Source organism: Corvus kubaryi, unplaced genomic scaffold (genome assembly GCF_017639235.1).
Source record: "Corvus kubaryi isolate FWS band 111438036 unplaced genomic scaffold, C.kubaryi_AGA036_p1.0 36776, whole genome shotgun sequence".
NCBI classification, from domain to species: Eukaryota; Metazoa; Chordata; class Aves; order Passeriformes; family Corvidae; genus Corvus; species Corvus kubaryi.
Genome location: NW_024580945.1, coordinates 48,303 through 53,720, shown reverse-complemented (window position 1 = coordinate 53,720; position 5,418 = coordinate 48,303).

Genomic DNA, 5,418 nt, shown 5'->3' with positions numbered 1-5,418 from the left:
TCCCCGCTCCCCCTTCAGCAAAGCTTTGCACGATTGTGACATTTTAACGAGCAAAGGCGTCAGCGCTCATCGGTTACAGCTGGCAGAACTTCTGATGAATTAATATCCCGATTTGCTGGTTCTACCTCCCCCTTCCCATGCGAATTATCCCGGGGTGCAGCTCTTCCCTCCCTGGGAGCCACTGCTGGGGTGTGTCCTGAGCAGGGGGCGATGACTCGCGGGTGGATGAGTTGGTGGCCGCCATCTCCCACTGCTGGAGTTCCCTTTTCCCCAGGAACTGCTCAGCCCAAGCGCTCAGAGCTGCCCATCATCGCCTGTCACCCGACAGTGACAGTGACAGTGGGAGGGTGAGGGGGGGCTAGACCCAACCCAGACCCTTCCCCACACGCTCCAGCCCGGCCCCACGGGGTCCCAAAACGCCCAGGTTCCTGTCACTCCCCAGGGTCGGGGTCCCTTCCCGGGGTCCCTGCCCCTTGCCCGGCTCCTCGTGCAAGGCTGGCGTAACCAGGAGCCGTCCGGTGCACGCTCAAGTTCCCAGGTGAGGGGCAAGGGGGGCAAGGGGGGCAAGTGGAGCCCCCGGGGGTGCTGTTGTTGCTCCCCATCCCTGTCCCTGCTGTGGCAGCTCTGCCACCACCGGGCGTTGGGCTCAGCCTTTATGGCAGCCCCGGCCGGCCCGCTCCCCCTCGCATTCCGGGAAACAGAGCCCTGGCAGGAATAAATCTGAACGTGGGGACTTCACGCGTGCAGGAGAAGCCGATCCGGGCGGGATGGGCCCGGCCGGGGCCGAGCGGGAGGCGGGGAGCGGTGGGGGAAAGGCGGGTTTTAGTAGCCACGGGAATGCCCCATTCCCTGGGGAAACATTCCCTGCAAAGCTCGGGAGCCGCGGACAAACCCATCCGCAAGCAGCGGCCAAGAAGCCGCGCTCCCGGCAGCCCCGAAGCTCCGGACAGCGCAGCTTTTCCGCGGGCATTTCCAAAGGGACTTTGCGAGTCTTTATTTCTCAGATCGGAATGATGGGCTGGGGGGTTTGCGGCGGGGCAGGACCACCGCCAGGCGCTGCGGGGCATCCGCCGCCATGCTGGGAATTGCGGGATGCAGCTGGATGTCCTGGAGCTGCGGGAATTCCTGAGCACCTTCAAACTGGTTTGACCTGGTGCTGCTTTTGGTGCCCGACCTTCAGCAGGTCCTGACACAGCCCGGGGGGACACGGCTGCTCCGGGTGAATCTCCCAAAACCGAGCCAAGAGACGCTTCAGAGACAGAGTCAGAGAAGCGGGTGTTTGCTTTATTCGGCGCCGGGTGCGTGGGGCATCGCTCCTCCTGACACACGCAGAGCACTCCACACAGTCCAGCATGACGTGTAAAATTTATGAATATTCATCACATTCCTTGGGATGGGAGTGGTTACACAAATTACTTCTCGGAAGTCATTAATATCATTAGCATAGGTGCCACGCATGCGCTGTGTACCGTGGTGGTCGCACTGAGGAAGGCTCCTCTTCTTCCTCGGGGGTCTTTCTGATGAAGATCAGTACTCTTCCTCACAGTGCACTTTTCACCTTTCTCTCTGCAGCGTGCGCAGTCCTTCGTGGGTGACTCAGCGGTCTCTGTGCTGGTTTTCAAATTCCTGTTCCTCTTACCTGGACAAGGCAAGAATCCTGCTTGCAGGCGAATCCTGCTGCTCAGGCTTTGTGAGTAACATTTGCTGTCTCTTAACAGTTAACTGTGCTTACATGAGTCAAGCATGGATCATCCCTTTCTCACAGGTGACACAAGCGGGGCACACGTGACATTCCCAGGTGACACAATCGGGGGCTCGGCTCCTCCCGGTGACACAAATCCAGGCATGGGGGGGACGAGGCTCCCCCCAAGCGGAGCTTCCCGGGAGCGGGGCTGTGGTGGCCGGTGAACAGACATTCCAAGGGACAGAGAGTTCTCAGTCAGACGAGTCCCTGGTGCCACAGGAGCCACTTTGTGCTGGGGTGGCCAAGGGGGCTTCTCCCGGGATGCTCGTTCTGTTCTCTTAACCTGTTGCCGACTTCGGGTGGGGGAAGCCAAGCAGACAATCAATGTGATTGGTAATGCAAGCTTCGTTTATTAGCAATACAGAGAAACTTATATAGTATTGAATACAAGCTTATCAGTTCTTTAATTAGTTTAAACTTACAAAGGTGCATTCTTACTTCTACATAATTGGGTTAGATAAAAGACTACATTTGGCAAGCTTTATGTTTTGTTTTGAGAGATCAAAAATCTTCCTCCCTTCTCATGGTCAGTATACCTTATCAGCACTGCACTGTACCTCCTTAAAACTCCCTTTTTGTTTCTCAGGCCTGTTTCTCACACAGGCACTTTCTCATGGAGGTTTTTTCTCATGCAGGCCTTTGCTTGCAGGCTCTTGCTTGTACAGTTCTGTTATTAATTTGTTCCCTTTATCAATAATCCATGTCCCTGATCCTCTAATCATTCTGCAACAACCTGTCCCAGTTTGGGTTCCCCGGTTGCTCTTGGCCTCTACCCCTCGTCACTCCCGCAGAGTTCCCCAGTGGTCCCCTGTAGCGGGTTCAGTTCGTAACCGGGCAGAAACACCGAGTGTAGTGGTTCGCTTCAAAATATCCATTACTTACTTATTTTGCTTCTGTGAGATAAGAATTAGGAGAAAGCAAAGCAGGCACAAAACTTGAAAGAATATAAAGAAGTTTATTAACAAACCCAAAAGAAAGAAAAAAAATCATACCACACCTTCAGAACACTTCTCCTCCCCCTGCCTTTCCCCCTTCTCCCACTGTAAAAAGACAACCCTTGAGATGTTCAGTCTGTTTACCACTTCCATAATAACCTTGTTCAGTTCACTTAGGAAGAGGAGTCTCTCTTGCTCATGCTGTGGAGACATCTCCACAAGAAATTCTCTCATGGCTTCAGTATCACAGCAAGACAGCCGCCCATGTTGGTTCTCTGCTTGCATGTGAGAGACCCTTCCCCCGACTTGCAGCTTTTCCCACAACTGCTTTTGAGGGTCCACTCTTGAGCTACTGGGGTACCATTTTTTAAGGTTGAACTGTTCAGAAACAAAAGTTCTCTTCACCCATCTCTGGGAGCATTTCATCTCTAAGAACAGAGGCCCTCCCCCTGTCCCTGGGAGCAAAGGGTCCTGTAGTGGTTTGGTCCAAAATACTCATTACTGTTTATCTGCTGTGAGATAAGAATTAGGAGAAATGCAAAACAGGCACCAAACTTGAAAGAATATGAAGAAGTTTATTAACAGACCTAAAAGAAGAAAAAAAATTATACCACCTTCAGAACTCTCCTCCTCCCCCCACCTTCCTCCCTTCTCCCACTGACAATGTGAAAAGACAACCCTTAAGATGTTCAGTCTGTTTACCACTTCCATAATAACCTTGTTCAGTCCATTTAGAAAGAGAAGTCTCTTCTTGCTCATGCTATGAAAACATTATCACAACGAGACAGCCGCCCACTTCCAAATATTGTTCAGTCCATTTAGGAAGAGGAGTCTCTGCCTGCGTGTGAGTCCTTTCCCCCGACTTGCAGCTTTTCCCACAACTGTTTCGAGGGTCCACTCTTGAAGATTTTTGGGGTACAATTTTAAGGTTGAGTCGTTCAGAAACAAAAACAGAGGCCCTTCTCCTTCCCTGGGAGCAAAGGGTCTTCATCATCTTCATCGTTAGGACTATCTCTGGGAGCATCTCTAGGAACTGAGGTTTTCTCCAATCCCGTTTGGAGCAAAAGTCCTCATCTGGTCCACCTCTCCCTGTCCAAACTTCTCATGAAATTACAGCTGTGTCAGCATCTGCCTATCTCAGCGCAGGTGCTTTTGCTCACGAGTTGAACACTCCACCCCCCATATCTTCATGAAATTACAACAGGATACTCTGATATATCATAGCTTCACAACAGAATTTCAGCTTTAAGCATCTCCTCTCTCTCTTCCCTCAGGTTTTCAGCTCTTCACAGCAATAAAAGGGTTACTCTCACCTCGGCCTTGCAGCTTTGCAGCTGGAATGTTGAATTTTTCTTATCGCAGTGGAGAGGGGGGAGAGCCGAGCCGCTCCGGCTGCCCACGGCAAGGCAGTGGGGGGGGTTCCACGGCTGGAACAGGTCCATGGCTCCAGGACGGCCGTGGCCCGGCCCGGCCTGGCCCAAGCAGGGCCTGGCTGGGCCCGCTGGCCCCCACACGGGGCCTGCAGCCACCTGTCCCAGCACCGGAAACGAGAGAGCCTGGAGGGGGAGTTTGCCTATTCTTCAATGTGGATCACAGAGGTGATCACAACTTTAAGTGGCTTAGAGAATTGTCCATATTCAAACTGGCCAGCTGATAGGTTCTATCAGTTCCCAGAGGAAACTGTAAGCACCCCCTAGCAAGGACGTCCCTTCCGGGACTATGCTTGCTAACCTATGACAGGTCCTCATCATCTTCATCTCTAAGACTGTCTCTGGGAGCATCTCTAGGAACTGAGGTCTTCTCCTTCCGATTGGAGCAAGAGTCCTCATCACTTCCATCTCTCCCTGTTCAAACTTCTCATCAAATTACAGCTGCTTCAGCATCTGCTTATTCCAGCACAGGTGCTTTTGCTCACAAGTACAGTTTGAACGCTCCACCCCCCATGCTTTCATGAAATTACAATGGGTACTCTGATACATCATAGTCTGTCACCACCATAGCTTAACAACAGAATTTCAGCTTTAAGCACCTCCTCTTTCTCCTCTCTCGGGGTTTCAGCTCTTCCTTCTTTACTGACTTTGGTGTCTCTATGGTGTTTTCTTCACGTGCCTTCACCTTCCCTCCTCCTCTGACTCGGGAGAGGATTGATGTCTGCAGGTTTCATCTGTTCTGGAGAATCTTACAGCACTAAAAAAGGGTTAATCTCGCCCAGCCCCACAGCTGGAATTTGCTCATCGCTGTTGGTGACATGATCTTTGCCAGGCAGGGCAGCCTCAGATGAATCTTTGGCCGCAGTGGAGGCGGGGGGGAGCCGGGCTGTGCTGCCTGCAGGTAGCAGGGCTATGGGGAGGGGCCACAGATGGAACAGGGCCACGCCACGGCCGACTCGGCCTGGCCCCGCTGGGCCACCTGCAGGGCCCCCCCGTTACCTGTGCAAAAGCCAGAAGACAAGAGAGCTCTCCTGGGCTCTGTTCGTTCTTAAATGTGGATCCCAGAGGCGTGTCAAGGTTCTTAAGTGGCTTAAAAAGTTGCCAATATTCAACCTAGCCAGCTGATTTGTTCTGTCGGGTCACAGAGGAAGCTGTAAGCACCTCTTTGCAAGAGAGTCACTCCCGTGGCTGACGGAGCCTTCTTTACTAAAAACCAAACTATGCTGAACCATGACATCCCCGTTCCCTGCTCCTGCCTTTTCCCCGGATAAAACTGGGAGAGCTTCGGGACCGTGTCCGCGTTCGCCTC